The sequence below is a fragment of the Protopterus annectens genome, chromosome 3.part0 (assembly GCF_019279795.1).
Source record: "Protopterus annectens isolate FY-2018-M chromosome 3.part0, PAN1.0, whole genome shotgun sequence".
NCBI lineage: Eukaryota > Metazoa > Chordata > Ceratodontiformes > Protopteridae > Protopterus > Protopterus annectens.
Genome location: NC_056731.1, coordinates 952,281,319 through 952,304,210, shown reverse-complemented (window position 1 = coordinate 952,304,210; position 22,892 = coordinate 952,281,319).

Below are 22,892 nucleotides of genomic sequence, written 5' to 3'. Positions count from 1 at the left end.
ATATCTAGGGTGATTAACTTGTGGTTGGATCTGACCAACGAGGAACTGACCTCTGGTGTGGAACACCGGTTGCCCATGTTGGTGATGACCAAGCCTAGGATATTGCTGTCCCTGGTGGGAGTATGGATAAGGTGATCCAAGGCATTGGAATTGATGATTTTCAGAAAACGTTGAGCAAAAGAGGTGGTACATGAGTAGTTTTCCCAGTTAATGGTAGGGTAGTTGAAATCACCCATTATTAGAGTGTTGGGTTGTACCTTAATATTTTCCAGTGTATCAAGAAAAGAGGAGTGGGAATCCTGGGGCATGGTGGGGGGGTCTGTAGCAAGTTACGATCTGGATTGTAGTTTTACCCAGAGTTAGTTGAACTTGTATAATCTCGGATGCATTATGCTAAGCAACTAGCTTGGAAGTGTGGATATCCTTAAGGAATATGGACACACCTCCACCTTTAGTGTTTCGGTCTGTGTTTGGTGGCCGAAAGGTGTGGTATGAATTATAGCCCGGTAATGCTGGGGTGCTCTCTGGAGCTTTGAACCAGGTCTCTGTCACTGCACAAATGTCAATGTTCTCCATTTTTAAGGAGTGCCTCGAGTGAGTGCATTTTGAGGTTTAGACTTCTAGCATTGAGTAGCATTACCCTCAGATTTTGCTTGCTTGTACCTGTTACGGTGGTGAATTTGTCATTTGAACCTTGCCTAAAAAAGGCACTATAGGGGTGGCAAAAGCCTTTGGCAGTATCCGGAATCCCGAGGGGAACAGGTGCAGGTTATCTCTGGCAAAGCAGCGTGGTCTTTCGATCATGTCATTCTAGGCAGACAGATACTGGATTCCCTTAGAATGACACCAGAAGCTTAGCCAATTGTTAAAGTCAATAATTTTGTCCTTGTACTGTGGTATCATTCTGGGTGATGGCAGGATGCTACTCAGGGCTAGGGTCATACCTGCCTAGGCTACAAGATCAGAGAGCTCCTCCATGTCTATTTTCATGTAGTCCAGGGAGGTACGTCTCAGGTCATTCACACCAACATGGACAATGACAGAGTCATATTTGTACTTGTTGTGGAGTGACCTGAGTGTGTGCATTATGTGGCGGATCCTGGCACCTGACAGGCAGCTGACAGTAACTTTTTCCTTGTTTAGCCTGGTGAGTGGAACATTAGTGTGCCTAACTATAGAGTCACCTATGACTAGAGTGTTGGGTACATTGTGTCTTATGGGCTGTAGTTGAGTGGCACACAGAGTATGTGGCTATGTGTCATTTGGGTTGTGTTGGGGGGTGGAGGTTGCTTGCATTTCTGCTTTGGAGGTCTCTGTTGTTTGGGCAGATTTGTACTGAGAGCCTCCGTGAATGTAGGTGTGTGTTTTGTGCTTCTGTGTGTGTGTTTTGGTGGTGTAGGTTTTGAGGGACTATGTGATGAGTGTGGTGCAGTGCAAGTGTTTACCGTCTCCTCTTGACTGTCTAGGCCAGTCTTTGGTGATGAGAGCTTTGCTTCCAGTTTGGCTATATAAGTGCATCTCCCACAGGTCGTAGTGTTGGGTGGTATGAGGAGAGGGTTGTCTGTGTACATGAGGCAATTGCTGCATTGTCCCAAGATGCCCAGATTCATCAGGTAGACAGGAGAAAACACCGGGAGCTGACCTTTAGACATGCCTGAATAGGTGCTTATTTATTAAGTACTAAAAACTGTTTTCCTCTAGACAAGTGAGGAAAGTTGAGTGCTGTAGTAATTTGTAACGTATTTAGTGCTTACAATGAGTTCTGAACAAGTGCTGAGCTCAAAGAAACAGATTTGAGTGCTAAAACTAAAAAGCTGGCTATATCCAAGGGAAATTTTGAAGAGCAGACTTTATGGTGACAGGAATAGTTTAACCCTAGTGAAGTGGGTGGGGGGGCTCAGGAACTTGCAAACAGTCCTCAACACAACAAATCTGTATCTGGACAAGACCTGCCACAGGAAAGGGGGAAGCAAGCTTAGAATTTTTTTTCCCAGTAAAAGTGGAAATGGAGAAAGCTGGAAGAGAAGTTAATTCAATGCTAAGAATCTGAGTGGGTTGGCCTTCACAAATGTTCTCTATTAGATTGAGTGAACTAATGACACTAGACTGGGCGGAGTGTCACAAATCAAATATACAGTATGGGAGGGCAACTGCAAAGCTACCAAGTATAAGAACACACAACACTAGGGACGGTAGGTGGGAAAAATTACAGTTCCTAGCTGTATCCACTAAATTAAAGTTTTAAACAGATCTGGTTTGTGAAGTAGACCCGTATATGTCAATGTATATATGTATATATCAACTCCACAATCATGCAATGAAGAAGAGCAAAAGCTCCCATAATAAGAAGTTACTGACAGACACAGGCAGTGTTTTCCTATGAAAACAGTGATCAGAAAGTTCAGCTGAGATGAACTTGACTAAATACAGCATTGTGCAGTTTGCATTCAACAAGCAGTAAGGACGCTATAAAACATGTCTTTTTCTGTAGCATTTCTTAAGTAAGACATTAGTTATTTAAAATATTGTAGACTGGAAGCATACAGGAACATACACTTTTCATTTTAGGAACTCGTTGTTATACTGCAGTTTCTTGGTCTTCTAAGCAAGGAGTTAAAAAAGATAAATGTTGTTTTCTGTCTTGCTATGACTAATATAGAGATAACCTTAATATTTTCTGGAATGCAGGCAGAGTCTTACCATAACTGGTATCTTGAATACATGTGCCTTGTTTCATTTCTTGATACAAGTTTTGTTCATTTCTAGATATATTGAACTGACTCATTTTAACTTCTTGTTAGGAAACCTAAGGCTATCATTCTTCCAATGAGAGCATTTAAGCTGATGGCATCTTAGCAAACATTGATTACATGCTGGGAATCAAAAAGCCTGGATATTCCAAGCTAAATGTTTACATTTCTAGACCAGGTGCATGCATATATTTAATAACTCATGTTAGTGAATCTGAGAGGACTGCTTTGGATAATGACCATTTTCAAGAAAGTGGTTTCAGCTAATACATCCTCACAGTTGTTTGTGCAGTTCAAATGCATAAACATTGATGTTGAGAAATCTTGCTATTCTCAAAGGAGCTTATCCAGCCATCCATATAGTGCTGTTAAGTTTCATTCTGCTCCTGTAGTGACCCTATGAACAGGTGCCTTCATCCACAGTGTTTATAGGTAAATAGGAAATGAAAGTAGGCTGTTGGGCCTTTATTCAATGTCTCTCTCTCTCTCTCTCTCTCTCTCTCTCTCTCACACACACACACACACACACACACACACACACACACACACACACACACACACACACACACACACTGCACACAAACATCCTGATAATTCACAATCACCTGTCCACCTATCACCATCACATGTCTTAAGGATGTGGAAGGATACCAAAGCACTTGGAGAAAGCCAATAGGATCCTGGGGAGGACATGCAGATTCCAAACAAAAGGCGCCACAGCTATGAAGTGAAATGGAGAAGTTCTTGCTATGAGGTAGCAAAGCTGCTCTCTGCACAGTGTGTGACCCATAAGGTGGTTATATGTTTAGTTTACTTGTGATGAAAATATTTTGAGTAATTTTGGTTAATTTTAGGAAAGAAACTGACAGTCACATATATTGCTCTCTCTGGTATCTAAGAAGGACCACTGTAAAATTTTGCCCCAATTTTTTCACAATTTATGCAATTTTCGTCCCACTCTGCAATATTGTTATTCTTATAGGAAACCTGCTATTTGTTGAGGTTCGATACAGTGATGCTCAGAACACTGTGAAAGATAGACTGTTGGGTACAAAAATTGGATGTATGGGAATGTCTGGGATAGCTTAGTCATAGACTGACTGCTGTCTTAAACTAAGAAAAGTGGGAGAAGATGAGTGTTGTGCTGCTTTATACTTTTTCCTTTATTTCTGAACTAGGGCAGCCTTATTGCTGATATACATGCACACACACAAACACACACATACACACACACAGACACACACACACACACACACACACACACACACACACACACACACACACACACACACACACACACACACACACACACACACACACACATATCTGTAGAGAGAGAGGTAGGGATTAGTGGTATAGGGATATGTCCACACAAAGAAGATGCAAGGATGGCTTGCTCACCTGTAAATGAAGGGTTTTGCCTGTTTTATGTCTAAATATTGCTCATGTGGATATGGGATTTTTGGTAGGTTAAGAATAATATCTACATGAACATGCTTTAATTGACAATGTACTGAGACTAGGGGATATGATGTTTCCCAGTAAACTATTTCATAATTTATGGCCTTATATTTGTGACTAAAATTGCAAGCACTAATTATATATTCCATTAAATGTAATGAAATATGGCAACTGTTTAATAAAATGTTATAGCATATAGTAAAAATAGCCATAGGAAGTCAGTTTTCAAGTGATTTATTCCAAAATGGCTTTCATTAATCTTGGCTACATACGCTTGATCATATGAAGATTGAGTTAAAACAGTCGTTGAAGTTTTCATTGACAGAGCATTAATAAAAAAGCATAATATATAGTGAACATGTCCCCTTCCACCTTTATGAAGCAGTAACTACAAAATTATGTTCTGTGTTACTGGGAGAGTTTCATTATTAAAATGATTCATCCTGAATGAATGTAATATATATATTCTGTATATGTGTGTGTGTGTGTGTGTGTGTGTGTGTGTGTGTGTGTGTGTGTGTGTGTGTGCGTATATATATATATATATATATATATATATATATATATATATATATATATATATATATCAACTTTCTGTACCTGATAGTCTACAAATCACAACAATTTTTACATGCAAAATATATATTTGTTGGGGGTGGCCATGGTGGTGCAGTGGTTAGCATTGTCGTTTCACAGCAAGAGGTTCTCCGATTCGATTCTTGGCTCGGGTCCCTTCTGTGTGGAGTCTGCTTGTCCTCAGGTCATGTGGGTTTCCTCCCACATTTCAAAGACATGCAGTAGGTGGACTGGGCATTGTCAGTAGGTGAGAGTGTGTGTGTGAGCGAATGGTACAAATGCACTACTGTGGCAAGGCTAACCACCTGGTGGTGTAAACCTTGGCTTGAGATGATTGTTACTGCTCAAAGTGACATCCCAACCTCATGTGCAAAATGGTAAAAGAGGTTGAGGATGTATGCTAAATCACTTTAAGTGAGACCTCTGGAAAAAAAAGATACATGCTGCCTGGAGACTAAGACACTAAACCCAAGAATTAAAACACATCAGTAAAGAAGTATGAATTGGGAAATGTAGAAATGCAATATTTCTAATGTTAACTAGGTTTTAAGGTCCTTTCCATCTCTTTTATACATTTGTTGGGACAAACTGAGTGTAGTGGACAGCAAATTATTTTTTATCTGCTTTCGGCTAATTTTATGTTTTTTTATTGCATATTGAAGATCAGTCAGCTTGCCTTAGTTACTACTGGCAAGATTCTTTTAAGAAAGAAATCAGTGGAAAACTCATAGACAGGAAATCCAAAGCCATCACTTAAAAGATATAAGTTTCAAAGACCTAGAAGTTTTGGAAAAATGAAATGTTCCATGTCCATAAAAAAACTCTTAATCTGTATTTTGCAGCTTTGTAATTATAGCATATATGGATCCCAAAGGAAAAAGGTTGATTGTAGAACCCAGTGAGTAGTCAAATTTACAACAAGTATGGCATAGTAATTTCTTATTGGCACAGCTCATAAATCTGTACTTATATATTGGAAATGATGCAGAAAACTTCCTGGCAATTCTGTGCTTTATCGCCTCCTACTTAGCAAATCTTCAAACCCTAAAACAGGAAGGTCACCAGATTCATTTAATCAATGTATTATTGCAGTGGTACTGACTGCATTGCCCGTTCTGTGTTTGTCTGGTTCATGGAAGTCAGAGAAGAGATGCGAGGTAAGTTTACTTTGTTTTTCACCTTTACTCTCTTCCCTACATTTGTGTAGACTTGAAGTAGTATTTATACAGATCATGGGTATGGGGAGCTTTGCCCTGACATCAGAGGGTTTTGAGGAGTTTGCCTCCTGTAAAAAAAAATTGTATGGCCTGTGTTGTTAGGATGTTCAGTGTTTGGATGTATGACTTCCTGATGTTTAGAATTTTTATGTGCCATTAATCCTATGTCAGCAGAAATAAACCCATATTTCCTTTATTTTCTGAATAAATAATTTGTACTGGCCTTGTGAGTACATTAAAGAAGATATTAAATATTGGTGCTACAAATCAAGTCTGACTCAAGGGTTAGGGCATGTCTTCCAGAGAAAGTACGCTGTACATCAGTGAATAAAAAGAAATGCAATGCATCTACTTAGGAATTACCTCATTTGTAGACATTAGCATGAGTTCACTGCTTCTGTTTTTCAGCCTGTTTAGTCTAGATAGTAAGTAGGAGAGTTTGGTTGGTATTCATCAGAAATGTTATAAAGTTATATCTGATGTTTATGAATGAGCGTAGCAAAGGTGAGATTCATAGAGGCCATTTACACTAATGCAAAATACCTTAAGCATAATGAGATGCAAATTAGATGTTTTTGTAAAGGAGGTGTTCTTGCAATTCATAGTCCAATATCCATATGGTATATACATTTCTTAACCTTTCATATCTGAGCTGCAATCCACAAACTTGCCTCCAGCCATCCCTACAGTAGTTTGTACGAGTATGCACAAGCATGAAATGAAACCCTTCACCCACTGATCCCTTCAGCAGTATGTCCATGTATGCACAAGCTCTAAAATGACACATTTTCCCACCAATCACTTCAACATTATGTTCAAGTATGAGCAAGCACCAAAATGAAGCACTTCCCCAAACAGTCCCTTCAGCATTATGTCCAAGTATGCACAAGCACAGAAATGAAACAATTCCCCTACCAATCCCTTCAACAATATATCAAAGTATGCACAAGTAAGGCCCATGACATCAAAATGAAACCCTTCTCCCAATGACCCCTTCAGTAGTTTGCCCATGGGAGTACAAGCATATCCCTGACACCAAATGAAATATGTCCCACAACAACCCCTTCAGCAGTCTGTCATGTATGTACAAGCACTTTATTGACTCCAAATGAAATATTTGCCCTATGACCCCTTCAGTAGTCTGCCTATGTATGTGCAAGCATACCCCTAATACCAAAGGACAATTTTCCACCAAAGACCCCTTTAGTATTCTGCCCATGTATGCACAAGATCATCCCTAACAACAAAATGAAACATTTCCTCTAATGACTCCTTCAGTAGTCTGCCCATATATACACAAACATGTCCCTGACATCAAATGAAACTTTTTCTCTAATGACCCTTTCAGTAGTCTGCCTATATATGCACAAGCCAGTCCTTGATATCAAAATGAAAAATGAATTGCAATTTCCCCCCCTTCGGTAGTCTTTCCATATATGCACAAGTATGCCCTGACACCAAATGAAACATTTCCTACAGCAACCACTTCAATAGTCTGCCCATGTATGCACAAGCATGCTCCTAACATCAAAATGAATTGTTTCCCCAATGACTCCTTCAGCAGTCTGCCCATGTATGTAGGGCACTTCAATAACTCTAAATGAAGCATTTGCCCAATGACCCTTTCAGTAGTATGCCCATGTATGCACAAGCACATGTCTGACACCAGACATAGTCTTTTCCCTCCCCCTTGCCTCTTTGTATTCATCTGTTAAATTGCTGCTTATTGCCATATGTTCCGTGACAGTTACAAGTGTGGTAGGCAAATGAGCTCATTATGGGTTTCTAATCCCCCTGTTGTTTATGCATATAAAGATTGATAAAGGAAAACATGTTTATAAAAAGGCCTCAGCATTCATGTATTCATCCTGAAAGTCAGTAATTTGCATATCAAAGTACCGCCACTCTTTGCGGATTGCCACCACAAAAATGTGAAGCCCCAGACTATGAATACTGGCTGTAATTTACAGATTCAGTGCTTGCAGTTTATTATGATTGTAGTCTGTTGCAAATACATTTTTTAAGTATAAACTTTTATTTTAGCAACTTTCCCCAGGATTCAATAAAGTCCGTGTAGGCTCCGTGTACAGCCTACATGGAATGTATCCATGTACATGGCCACGATCTTCCTTTGGCAGCACTCCATGCATATTAATGGTGTGGCACACCTAAGGGAGGTCAGAACAACACGGATATTGAATCCGTGTAACACTGACGGCATACCCACATATCTGTCAGCCTGTTAACCTGAACAAAAGGGGTACAAGACAATTTATTTCACAAATTTAAATTTATTTATTTATTTATTTATTTTAACTTTTATGTGCTTGTTTGCATGATATGCCATGTCATTTAGCTATGCTTAGCTCTCTGCACCCATGCATTAGACATATGCCAGATATCTAAAAATAGAAACCGGATACATTCAATCATTTTTTATGTGCATCATTGCATGATGGACCGTGTAATATAGCTGTGCTTCACTCTGTGCAACCACACTTCAGACATGCACCAAACATCTAAATATAGAAAACAGATGCTTTCAATTGTCTTAGTAGCATGGTGCTTAGCACCACCCAAACCCATGCAGTGAAGCTGCGGTGCACTTTTAGTAGCATCTTTGCTGTATATGTGAAGATGCACGAGTTCCCTTCAGTATTTTTGTGGTGAGATAGGTTGACTGATAACTTGCAGTGTAGTAGGTCCTGGGTTCAAGTATTGGGCAGTGATAACTTTTACATATACTGCTGTGAAGCTGTGCCAGGTCACTGAAACATCAGTTTACTTTAAATTCAATTATTGTTCTATTTAGAAAAGGTGCATGATGCTAAACATCACTTAAACATGGGTGATGGTCTTTTCATGTCTGTGCATTGCTAAGCTTCACTTAAACATGGGTTGTTTGAGTTTGCATGATGTTAAGTGGTGTAGCGCATTTTTGAAAGTTTCAGTATGATGCACAATGGCAGGAATGCATCCTGTTTAAAGGACGATAGGTAGGAGTTGCACTGTATTCCTTGGAGCTTGATCTTGAGTGTGGATATGGCTGTTGTGGGGAAGGAGTGGCCATTTGGGCACAGTGTTGGGGTGTTCAGGAGTTTAGGATTTTTATTGGACTCCTGGTATAGCACCATGGACTCCAGCTGCTACAGAACAACTATCATGGATCAGAATGCAAGTCTGATGCCAGGGATAGTTTGGCCAGAGACCAGCAGGCTTGTTGTAGCCTTTTCCAGGTAGATGCCTTGAATAGCAACCAGACCAATCAGTTCAGTTTTGCATATATTGTGCCTTGAGTTCTGAGGTTCATAGGATGCAACTAAGGTACTGGCCTGATGGTGATTAGGAGTATAGCTGCTGCATCAGAATATAATGTTCAATGTCAAGCAAGGTCCACAGCGGCAATGATCCATGTTAGATAACAGTTTCACACCAATTCATGCAGCCTGCACTTCAGCAGGATAATGGAGATAATTTGCTTGACATGGATATGAGGCCTACTGCAGAGGACTGTCCATCTTCAGGAGATGTTCCTGTCCCTCCAGCATTCCCTATGTATATCATACTGTACACTTAGATTCCCAGAACACACAACTGTAGTCCCACATTAGTTCACACAACTTCCTTTTGCTGTGTGGTTGTTTGAAAGGCACTGTAGCCTTACAAGGCCAAAATACTTACTGCAAAGTTGAACAAGTCTCAGTGCATGCACATACATCCACATCTTCACTGCAAAGAGTGCCTATAGAGAGTGTGTTTTATGCTGTAAACCACAAGGGTATAGCAGCATGACTCATACTTTGCTGGAGTCGTACATTTTCATATTTGTAAGTACGCTCTTGCAACCCTGCCTAATAACAGGATTATGGTTCAGGCAAGCGCCATACACCTGGCAAAGTAACTTACTCAATGCACCTTGTTATCCCACACTGTCAGGTACTGCTTTGCCTTAGAATGGCACCATAAAGCTAATAACATCTTACATGTCACCATCTGTCAGACCACTGCTTAACCATGCCTGGTTTTACATATACACAAGCAGTAATCTATCGCTAATGGCATTAGCAGTGTCTGTTGAAGAGAAGTGGACAGTGTCCCATAGGCTAATGTAAAAATGCTCTGACTAACATCCACACACAGCAAGTTAGCTGCAGTGAGAATAGTACACCTACTTATATACATTTACAAAACACTGCACAGCACACACACACCAAGTTTATGGCGTTGAGAATAGAACCCCTACCTATCTAAGTTTACAGACTGCAGACTGCAGAAAGGATCGCACTCACCATGGCTCAAGTCTGACAATGACATGACTTTAGGTAATCTTACAGTAGATGACATCAGCAGGCCTTGTGGAGGACTAGAGTTTGTAGGCCTGCATCAACTGCAAAAGACTGCAAAACCACTCCACTTTGGAAGTCAGTGTGGGATTCACACTTGATCTGTAGGGAGATGCACACACACACATACACTTACACACCAAGTGGCCTGGAGTAAGACTCAATCCCCTACCTATCTAGTTTTACAGACTACAGAATGCAGTACTTAACACATGCACCACAGCTCATTTCTGACAATAGCTTGGCTTTAGGTAATATTATGCTACATTACATCAGCAGGCCTTGTGCAGGACTAGAGTTTGGAGGCCTGCATCACCTGCAAGGCCCAAAGCAGTGCAAATACATGTCATTGTGTAAGTCAATGTGGGATTCACATTTTTTTCTTTGGGGAGATATACATAAATACACATAAATACATACCAAGTGGGCTGGAGTGAAATTATAACCCTACCTGTCTAGCTCTACAGACTATAGATCACAGTATTCAATGCATGCACCACAAATCAAGTCTGCTTTATAAATGACTGCAGGTCAAGAAATCCTAGAGAACCTAACCAAGCCCTGTGTTGAAGAGCTTGGTAGGCCTGCAGAGTAACATTGTTTCTTACTCTTATCTGCGGCCAGTAGCCTACCAGTCAGATTACTGTTTTGTAGCCTAGCTATTTGACAGCAGTACCCATTTTGGGCATATGTGCCTGTTTGCATTTGGATGGATAAGCCTGTGGCCAAAATCAATTTGCCCTGTCCATGAGTGAGCACATAACATTATATATTGCACAACTTATTCAGTTTTTGATGTATGTGAGGTGAAATCCAGCAGACACAGGAGACTGCAGTGAATTTGGGTGTTGTTGCTGGTGCAGATGCAAACATATGGCTTTACAATATATGTACATATTTGTATACTGTGCCATACATTTTCAAGGTTTCCATGTGCAGTCTTAGGGAGATGTGCAATGACTGTCCACTGTCCAAATGTTTGCAGCAAGTATACAGGTTTGACTTATATTTCCATGTGTTTCACACTAAATTGTGGTTTGCTGTGAAATGTGGCATCATTACCACATGATGTGAGAGAAAACTGCCAGAAATCTGTACTTCAGATGTCTCAACAGTACTCCAAATGCAACAGATGTTGTTCTATGCACTTTCACATTTTTTAAGTTCATTATCTAATGTTGAGCCCTTACTTTTGGGCTTTTGTCCAACAAAATATGTGGTGTAGTGCAGCCTTACTGCATTAAACTCTGTGACTTGGGTATGTAGAGAAATATACACACACACACACACACACACACACACACACACACACACACACACACACACACACACACACAAAATCACACACATCTATGTATATGTGTATGCATATATATGTATACATACATATACATAGATGTGTGTGATTTTGTGTGTGTGTGTGTGCTGTATATGTATCTATATATCTATATATATATATATATATATATATATATATATATATATATATATATATATATATATATATATATATATATATATATATATCTCTCTCTCTATATATATATATATATATATATATATATATATATATATATATATATATATATATATATATATATATATATATATATAATATGAAATCTCTATATAGATATCTATATATCTATCTATATATATGTGTGTATGTGTGTATGTGCATCTATCTATATACTATCTATATATATATATATATATATATATATATATATATATATATATATATATATATATATATATATATATATTTATATGGAGAGGCAGAGGTGTGTATGTGCATATATATATATATATATATATATATATATATATAGATATATATATAAGTAACTGCTCAGCCAACCCCACAAACACAATAAAACTGAAGCAAAGAAAACCCACCCATGTGGGGGTCTTTGCCCTGCACATCCCCCTGACTAAATATACCAACTCTGAGATCAAACTGATGTGGCAGTAAAGGGCAAAGATCAACATGCTGGCCAAGTGGTTACTTAAACATAGTGATCTGTCTGTATTCCAAGTGGTCGGTCTTCTGGAGTTTCGGGTTTTTCTCGGGTAAGTGGGATTTTCATCTACTGAAGTAGGCCCATATATAACTACACAGTATATATATATATATATCTATATATATATATATATATATATATATATATATATATATATATATATATATATATATACACACACACACACACACACACACACACACATACACACACACACACACACACACACACACACACACACACACACACACACACACACACACACACACACACACACACACACACACACACACACACACACACACACACACATATATATATATATTATTTTTTAATATAAATTGTGCAAGGAGCAATGTATTTGCCCACTGCTTAACTAAGTGTATGAGCACGCTCGTTGGCATTTTTGAATTGTTTGTGCTTTGCTAAGCAGTGTGCAGGTGGGAGATGCATTACCTACATCAGAGACCTACTGTTTCATAAACTGACTCCAGCCCACACCAGGCTGTACTCCAGACCTGGATTTTGTTTGTTACATGGTATAACCTCGGTTCCTGTTTCTGCACTGCTGCGCTTCATGCAAACTGGCTAAGACTTTTTAAATAGGTCTTAGACGTGCAGCACAGTGCACAAATGTGTAATTAATTTGTGAAAGAGGTTAATAGTAGTATAGCACACACAGAGTCACAGTCTGTAAAACAAAACTTATTACTGCTTCACATCCAAAATATTTGGATTTCTCAGGATTAGAGTCCTGACACCATCACACAAACTGGCTGCCTTAGTCCTTTGAGCAATCTAAGCTGCTTGACAGAAAGTGGATCATTCATCGCACAATCACCTGCATAAATATGTACATTGCTACTCCTCAGTTAACAGATACAATGTAATATCAGATTCAATATTACTGTCCTGAGACTGTGTGGGATACTAACTGTGTCAAATGCTCATATAGCATAGATGAGTTACTGTTATGGAAATTACAAGGGGACACTGCTGTTTTGAGGGGTGGGGGAACAAACCCTATGATCCGCTAGGATATACACCAGTCTATCATTTAATCTCACTGTCTAACATCTCCCTTGAAAGATTTACCAGTAATCGCTTCCAGTAGTATGGCATAAATATTCCATGCATGAGGCTTACTAATTACAAATAGACACATGATAGTGGAATGGGTGGCTGTATTCCTATATGGATGTAATTTCTGTCAAAATAGCCCACTACAGTTACTTGCATAATGTACCAGGGCCATAACTACAATGACATATCATAATAATCCACTAGAATACTGTGTAGGTTACAGACATACCTTGCAAATGCAGCTGTTGACACAACTGTAGTTCAGGGCTGACTCTGTCTGATACAAGCAGTGCACAGCCAATACACAGATATGTACAGGATGTGTGAGTTGGCTGGCATCAGTCTTAATATATGCATATGAGTAGGAGTAAGGTGTTAGTCCCTAGGTCCCTAGGCTCCTAGGCTGTCAGTGAATGTGCTATGCAATGTCTTCTAGCCAATGCCAGGGTGTACAGAGCACACCTATGTCTACCTACAGGGACATCAGCAGGGAATTCCTCTTCCAATTCCTCCTGTGGCTGTGGTGACCTAGACACTGGTGGGGGGCTGTGTATCCCTTCCCTTTGCTGATCCTGCTGCAGCTGTTTCCACAGGATCAGATTGTATAGCACAAGATATACTGTGAATATTTGTGCAAATGTGCATGGAGTATACTGTAGGGCTCCACCAGATATATTGAGGCACTGGAACCATGACTACAGAAGCCCAAACACACACTCTATGATGTTGCTAGTTTGTGTGTTTGCCTCATTGTGGAATTCTTCTATGGGTGTGTGTACATTTCTGATAGGTGTCCTCATCATACCTCTCAACCTCTTAAGAAATCTGGACAAAGCCATAAATAAAAGTGGGATAAAGGTCTAAAAATAGGGACAATGTTTAAATATTGCTCTTAAAACCAGCCTAGACCTATTGTCAGCAGCACCAACAGCACTCACTTCAGCATCTAGCACATACAGATATAGAATAGTTACAGCAGCCCCTAGCATTATCTCAGTTAAAATTTCCAAGTCTCTACTCCAATGCTTCAGAGTACTGAGGGAAAATCAGAATGTAGGGTGTTTGCATACTTTATACAGTTCTGGAATAGGCCCACCATGTGGAATTGGCTAATTATGATGCAGTTCACCTGCTTAGGATATAATTGACATGGTTTAAAGGCCCTACTTTAGTGCACAATGTGGCTCTGTGCGCAGTTTCATGCAATGTAGCTATACAAACCTGTATATTTTTTTTTATTTATTTTTATTTATTTATTTATTTAACATTTGTTGACTGGGAATGTCCGACTAGGTTCCACAGAGCCTGTTTTCAGCGGAGGCCCGGGGAGAAACGCTCTTGAATATATCTGATTTCCATTTATAGCTGGCTACCTCTTGACTGAGATGTGGGTGGTCTGATAGTGTGAACAAGCTATAGTACACTAAAACCATTTACGGCAAGTGGCACACTGTACAAACATGTGCACTAAGCACAAGATATCCTAAAAGAGATGTGACACTCCCCCAATGTCATCCACATCCAGTGGGAATATAACCACCATGTAGGAGCCTACACAAAGTGGATATGCATACAGGGTTGCTCCCTTTAGCAATTCAACACATCCGTGGCATTTACTCCTCATTTGCAGTCTGGAAACTACATGATTCATAGCCATGTAAGATAGATAACAGCACAAAAGAATGATTATACAGACCTAATGCAAGGTCTTATAGTAATTTGTCTAGAGTACATTATAAGTGTTCTTTTACATATTTTTATTTTAGTTTTATCTTAAGCATGTTTGCGCAACATGGCACATAGTGCAAACATGGAAATTTTAATAAAATATATCAGTTTCACATAATCCCTGCTGTTTTCAAACATCCACAGTGTATGATTTGAACATTTATGTATGTAATCCATCCTTTTCAGGGGAATTACATACATATCTGTGGACTTTTACATCCCCTCCTTTCAAGGTAGACTCCTATACTCAGAAAATTTCCGCGTACACTACCAACATAGACACTGAGTCTCTACTGATGCATTATGGCTTGTTGGATTGCTCCAAATGGTTAATTTGCATACATTCAGCTACTTAAGCCAAAATTTTCATTGCTCAAAAGTTTCCCTAGTTGCACATCAGTGCATGTGATTGTGCGCTGCTACACAGAGTTTACTGAATCCAAAAGTGTTTGCACTCGTGTGCGCATCGTGGTGTGAAGTACACACAGGACAAATCTTCATGTAAGCTTTATTGAATTTACCCTTTTGTTTTTTCTGTAGTATGACTAAGAAGCATAATTGTGAAATGGGTTTTCTTTTATACAAAACAAATTATACAACTATTTTGCCTTTAAATGTATTGAACTGTTTAAAGTGCAAGTGTATACATCAATTTTTCTTAGGCTGTAAAATCAAAAATTAATGCAGCTTAGAGTGTATGCTTAGTGAGAAATAATTATTTAGTAGGTTGGTTCAGTTTCTTCTTCTTCAGCTGCTATTTGAAGTCATGTATTTTAAAATGAAGAATGCCTCCACCAGCATTAGAAAATGCCATGCTAACAGAGTGCCTGTAACACAGATAATATAAATTTAAGTGAAGTCAAATATTTTTCCTTGAGACAAAGTGCTGTTCACAGTTATGCACATTTACAAAGTTGTGAAAATTATGGACATGTTGGCTTAAATCTATATTGAGCAGAGACAGGTGTTATATGTTTCTTTCACATTTAGGAATATTAGACCTGCCCCTTCTTGAGATTCTCTACTCCCCCCATTTTTTCATTAGTTCTAGGGAAGCTAGTTTAGTTTCTGCTCTGCGGTGGTTTTCCCAGGAGAGCTGAGGACCAGAAAAATAAATAAATAAATAAATATGTACATAGGTATATAAATGAATAAATCATGTACACTAACCGCACCTTATTATAATTGGCAATACATTAACCTACTAGATAGATTACATTTATTTTAAGGAGACATTATTATGTGTGGCATTTTAAATGAATACTGGATAAATACTGGTTCTACACTTGCACCCTATTGATAACTGGCAGTCACTCATGACAGTGTGCAAATGTACCCCATTATCAACTGCTGATCATGCACTTTAACAGTTTGCACCATGGGCAGACTTCACTTCTCCATATTTATAGCTCTACACCCATGGTTGTTATTCATTTTCCTGCTGGTTCTCTGATGGTTTGAACTGCTCTTAGTTACTCACAACCCAAAAGAAATATTCCATGGCCATCAGCATTTTGAATATGTTGTAAGAATATAGCACTTCGGTTTTAAATAAAAATATATTCCTTTTTCTTTCATTTTGAGTATGATATCTTCACTTTCTTCAAATGAGATGTCCTAGAGTTGCTTGTCAACAGATTAGTTTATATCGTCTTCCGGGATGTCATACTTTATCAATTGCAAAACTATAAATACCAAGAAACCTTATTTATTTTTTATTTATTTGACATTTGTTGACCAGTTTAGTCTGACTGGATAGAAACCCTAATTCAGCAGAAACCCAAGGAGAAAAGCTCAAGTTATAAAAATACAAGACTGCATTCCTGGAAACACCAAATTATACACATACAAGCTATAAGAACCATTCATGTAAATTCATGTACAAGACAGTTGTGAAATACAGCAAAGAGAACAAATAATAACATTCAAATTTTATACACATCATTGGCATGGATACAGTCAGGGTTGGTTGTCAGAGATAATTATGTGAGCTAATATATCTAATGACTGGCGATAGTTAGGAGATAGTTCCAGGATATAACTGTAGGAGGATACAGAAATGAGAGGGGAAGATAATGTGGTGGTGGAGGATAGATTATGTTGGGTCTGGGCGTAGGCAGGACCATGAATTTAGCAGGTTGTCTTTTAAAGATTTTTTTAAAGCATGTGTGAAGATTGGGGAAAGATGGGCAAAGGCTGCCATCCTAGTCAAATAGAATTTGATACATAATTCTATCATTTGTATAAATAAATGTAAAATACAGGCGTGTGTTTTTAAATGAAAGAAAACACTGTAAAATGTGAACTTTAAGATTCTTGCAACATTGCCAACTGCTGTAAGGAAAAATCAAACCAAGCATTTCAAATGTTCTTTGAAGTTACAATTATCTAAAAAGTGGTGCCGAAGTGGCTGGTTGAACACATTCTTTCTATTGTCCTAACTCAAGGAATAATTGTTAGAGTATAGATGTGAAATGCCTTTTATTGTTGTAGTTTCCTGAGCAGGTGTTAGCTTGCTAAATAATGCAGTTTGTTTGCCTGGGAACTCCAGACTAAGTGTCAAAATGATGTAATGTGAATACTGGGAAAACCTAAGTGTCAAAATGATGAAATTTGGGAGGGCCTTAGCAGAGCTGTTTGTTAGTGTTTTAAAAACTATTGTTCAGTGAGAGACTGGAAGCATTTTGTCTTGAACCATCAACCTCAGCACTGCTTATGCTCTTTATGTATGTCTGTAGGATTATAGCACTGTGTTTTCTCTTAAGAATAGCTAAAGATTAGAAAGTTAGATTAAGTGTTTTTCTTTGACCTAAGACCTATCCTGCTGTATTATTTTAAGTTTCTGTGTGATCTCTGAACTCTTAGATATCTCTGTGATGTAGTAGTATTGTCTTGTGTTTTAATTATTTATTATTAAATATTTTAAAAACCTTTACCTGTGGCTGGTTTGTGTAGGGACAGTAGGCTCTAGAGTACATTGCATATTTATAGAGTTCATTGTAATAGGCCACTCTAATAAGCCTTAGACTGAATAGTCACATTACCAATTGGATAATAATATTGCACAGTAATAATTGGACACCCTTTCAGGGGCCTTTGTGTAGCTGATAACTGATAGCTGGTGGTGGCAGAAATTACTACTGTATAGTCTGGGTAAAGGGGCACAGCTGGAGAATCTGTGTCAGCCTTTCCCAGGAGTGTTTGTGAAGTTGTATAAATACATATCTCAAAGTGTGTGTGGTGTGTCAGCTACCAGGGCAGGAGCACAAAGCATAGGTGCGACAGAGAGGGTACTGGAGGTTAGCTTGCCAGCTAGGCTGAGATCTGGACCCTATAGCTGTGCCAGTGGGGAGACGTATTGGGGACCTGGAGAGCAAGGGAGCAACCAGCCTCAAACTGCCTGTGATCTCTGTGTGCACTTAAGGGAAATTGTACTTTACTGTGTGTATTTTTTATCCTTTCCTCTTCTATGAGATGACCTCCCTGTTGTTAGTGATGAGAATTGAGGCTCCATGATTGCTGGGCCAGGGCATGGTCATCGCAAGTGGTGGCAGTGGTGGGATAAGATATCCTCACAAGTGTTTGGCAGCAGTGGGATCTACTTCACGTACTAATTGGCTTGTAGTGGTGTGGGTAGAGTGAATCCTGTAGCTTATGTACAGTGATCTCCGAAAGTGTTTTGTACTCTAAATCAGCCACACAGTGTATACTCAGAGTTCAGATCACAATTGTTTTATTTCTTTTGTTAGCTTAGTTTGTCAAGATGAGCAGGCAGCATGTTAGCACAGGAGTATGGAAAGCTGACAAGGTGCCAGCTGGTGGAGATGTGCCAGGCTAGGGGACTGGTACATGAAAACCTGACTAAGGCAGACCTGATTGCAGCCTTGGTTACAGCTGCATTAGAAAACAGCATCCAGGAGGACAATCAGACTGGCAGTGGAAATACAATATCCTCAGAGAATGGACACCCCAACCTTTCTGCAGTGGATTTAAAAATCCAGCTGGAGCTAAAGAGACTTGAGTTGTAGACCAGGTGTTTGGAGATAGAAGCCAAAGAAAAGGAGCGTCAGAGAAAGCATGAGAGGGAAATGCTGACTCTTCACCAGAGTCATGGAGGTAATAGGAAAGGGAGTAACTGGACCCCAGAAGCACCACAGGTCAATAAATTTATTTTCCCAATTTAAAGAGGCAGATAATTTTGATAGTTTCATTCACATGTTTGAAAGGGTATGCAAACAGTATAGTGTTGAGCAAAGCCTCTGGGTACAGTTCCTGACCCCCTTACTCCAAGGGAAAGCTGTAACTTGTATATCACAAATGCCTGACTGTCTGTTTTGATTATACTGCTGTATAGAAATATCTGTTACAATGTTTTATGCTAACACCTGTAATTTATAGGAAAAGGTTTTGTGAGCATAGACGGAAGGCAGATGAAAATGTATGTAAATATGTTGCTGAACTGAGCACTTATTTTCATAGCTGGGTGAGTGGATGTCAGGTCACCCCTTCTGGAGGTCTGGCAGACCTTTTGGTGAGGGAACAACCCCTTAGCATTTTGCCTGAGGACATGGGGGTCTGGTTAGCTGATAGACAATCTGCTACTTCAGATGAGTTGGGGAAGAAGGGAGACCTATACCTGGCCAGAAAGGCAGCCCTGCACAGGAAGGGAACCCCCAGTACTGCTCATGGGTCTAAAGGAACCCATGGTGGGCAGCACAGACTGCCCCAACAGAATCTGCCAGTAGTAGGGGAAGCCACTAGTTAAGGTACAAGTCCAGGAGCTAGGGTTAAATATTTTGAATGCAACCAGTGGGGCCATGTGGCATACAGGTGTCCATGGAGGCAAGGTGGGGAACCAAAGCTGAGAGAGCCAGTAAGTGGGAAAGACAAAATGACAACAGTAGGTTGTCTTGAGACAACAGGGGTATGGAACTACCATCCTGCAGATGTCCTGATTGGGAATGATTTGGATGAGGCAGTACTATGTACTCATGCAGTTACATGCAGTGAGGCTAGGAGACAAGCATATGGGTCTGGTAGCCTGGGGGAGACCCAGACAGACTGCATACTTGCAGCCAGGACTGCTGAGGTGGTTACTTCAGGGAGGGAGCTACTCTGTAGCAGTGAGACTGAAGGTGAGCCACAGCTGCTTGTGGGTACTGATGGTGCCTTGGACAGAGTGACTGCAAAGTTCGAGTTGAGTAGTAGTACCCAAGCTGACAGTGAGGCACCAGTGTCAGAGGATGCCAGACTTTCTGTGGAAGGGGAGATGGGAAGGGTTACAAGGAGAGAGCTGAGACAGGCTCAGCTCTCTGACCCTACATTGCAAGGCTTGAGGCAGGTAGTGAGAGAGGCACCTGATTCTCAAGGGAAGGGGGAATCTGTATACTGGGACAAAGGGTTACTATACAGAGAGTGGACCCCTGAGGGAGGGCTAGAAGGTGAGAGAGTACAGCAGTTGGTAGTGCCTATAGCCTACCATCTGGCACTTCTAGCCGTAGCCCATGATATTCCCTTTGCAGGTCATATGGGCATAAAACATACAAAGAGACATATTATGCAAAACTTCTATTGGCCTGGAATTTCCAGAGATGTAACATGGTACTGCAGGACCTGTGAGCAGTGCCAAAAGGCAGGCAAGGCAGGAGAAAAGGTGAGAGCTCCTTTGATGCCTTTGCCTGTGATTAAGAAGCCATTTCAGAGGCTAGCTATGGATATTGTGGGTCCTCTGAGTACCCCAAATTCCACAGGGAAAAAGTATGTCCTAGTGGTAGTGGATTATGCTACATGATACCCTGAGGCAGTGGCTTTGTCCTCCATTGAGCCAGAGAAGGAGGCAAATGCTTTGTTAGAGATTTTCAGCAGGGTAGGTTTCCCAAAATAAATACTGACTGACCGAGATGCCAATTTCATGTCAGACCTGCTGGCTTGTCTGTGGAAGTCCTGTGAGGTAAAGCACATGAAGACCACCCCCAACCATTCGCAGGCTAATGGTCTTGTAGAGAGGTTAAACTCTACAATCAAGTCCATGCTACAGGCATTTGCAGATCAGTTTAAGAAGGAGTGGGACAAATATTTGCTCCATCTGTTGTTTGCTTACAGAGAGGTTCCCCAGGAATCCACAGGTTTTTCTCCTTTCGAGTTACTGTATGGGCCTAGGGTGAGGGGACCTCTAAATTTAATTTGAGATGAGTGGGAAGGTGAGTGTGAGTCTCACAAGGAGTCTGTTGTGGCATACGTCCTAAACCACAGGACAATGCTCAGTGAACTCATGGGCTTGGCCCAGGAGAACCTGGCAGAAGCCCAACAACAGAAAAAGGTGTGGTATAACAGGAATGCTCAAGCTAGAGAATATGCTGTGGGGCAGCAGGTAATGGTTCTCATTCCTGTCAGACACAACAAGATGCAAGCAGCTTGGGAGAGACCCTACAAGGTGGTAAGAAAGGTAAGTGATGTTAATTACATGGTGGGAGTGCTAGGCAGATGGCAGGGGCACAAATTGTACTATGTTAACATGATGAAACCTTACCATGATAGGGAGGCCCTTGTGCTGGGCATTTGCAGTGGATTGCAGGAGGAGTCTGAGGGAGATCTGGGGACTGATCTCCTCAGTGAGGCTAGGGCTGACACCTTGGTGGAAGGGGTGGCAATGTCCCAGCAGCTATCTTCTACCCAGGTTAAAAAAATCCAAGCAGTGTTGCAGGAATTTGGGGGCATGTTCACTGGGAAACCAAGGAGCAGCCACCTGGTGCAGCACCAGGTGGATACAGGACCCCAAAAGCCTATTAGGCAGGCCCCTTATAGGGTGCCTGAGCGAGTCAAACAGACTCTCAGGGAAGAGGTACAGGAGATGTTGGAACTAGGAGTGATTCAAGAGTCCAACAGTCCCTGGGCCTCACCAGTGGTGGTTGTGCCAAGGAAGGATGGCAGCACCAGGTTCTGTGTGGATTACAGGAAATTAAATAGTCACACAGAGTGGGATGCTTACCCCATGCCTAGGACAGATGAGGCCCTAGAGCAGCTGAGTGGGGCTAAGTATCTTACAACCATTGATCTTACCAAAGGTTACTGGCAGGTGCCCTTGACTCCCAATGCTAGAGAGAAGTCAGCCTTTGTGACTCCCTTTGACTTGTATGAGTTCACAAACATGCCCTTTGGGATGAAGAATGCCCCAGTGACATTCCAGAGGCTGGTGGATAGTATCCTAGCAAGAGCAGGTGGGTTTGCCCATGCTTACCTAGATGATATTGCCATCTACATCCTGGCCAGAGCACCTTCAGCATGTCAGGGAGGTGCTGGGCAGACTACAGAGGGCAGGACTGACCATTAAGCTGAGCAAATGTTAGGTGGGTATGGCAGAGGTCTCCTACCTAGGACATAGAGTGAGGAGTGGTAAGATAAAGCCAGAACCTGCTAAAGTGGAAGATATTTAGGTATGGCCTGCACCTGTTACCAACAAGCAGGTGATGGCATTCTTAGGGACAGCAGGGTGCTACAGAAAGTTTGTCCCTACTTATAGTACCACAACTGCTCCCCTCACAGACCTGACAAGGAAGAATAGGCCAGATAAGGTAGTGTGGACCCCAGCATGTGAGCAGGCATTTCAGAAGCTTAAAGAAGCTTTGGGAGGGCCCCCTGTGTTAGCCAGTCCAGATTACAGCAAAGAATTTGTTGTACAGGTGGATGCTTTGAACCATGAGGTGGGGGCTG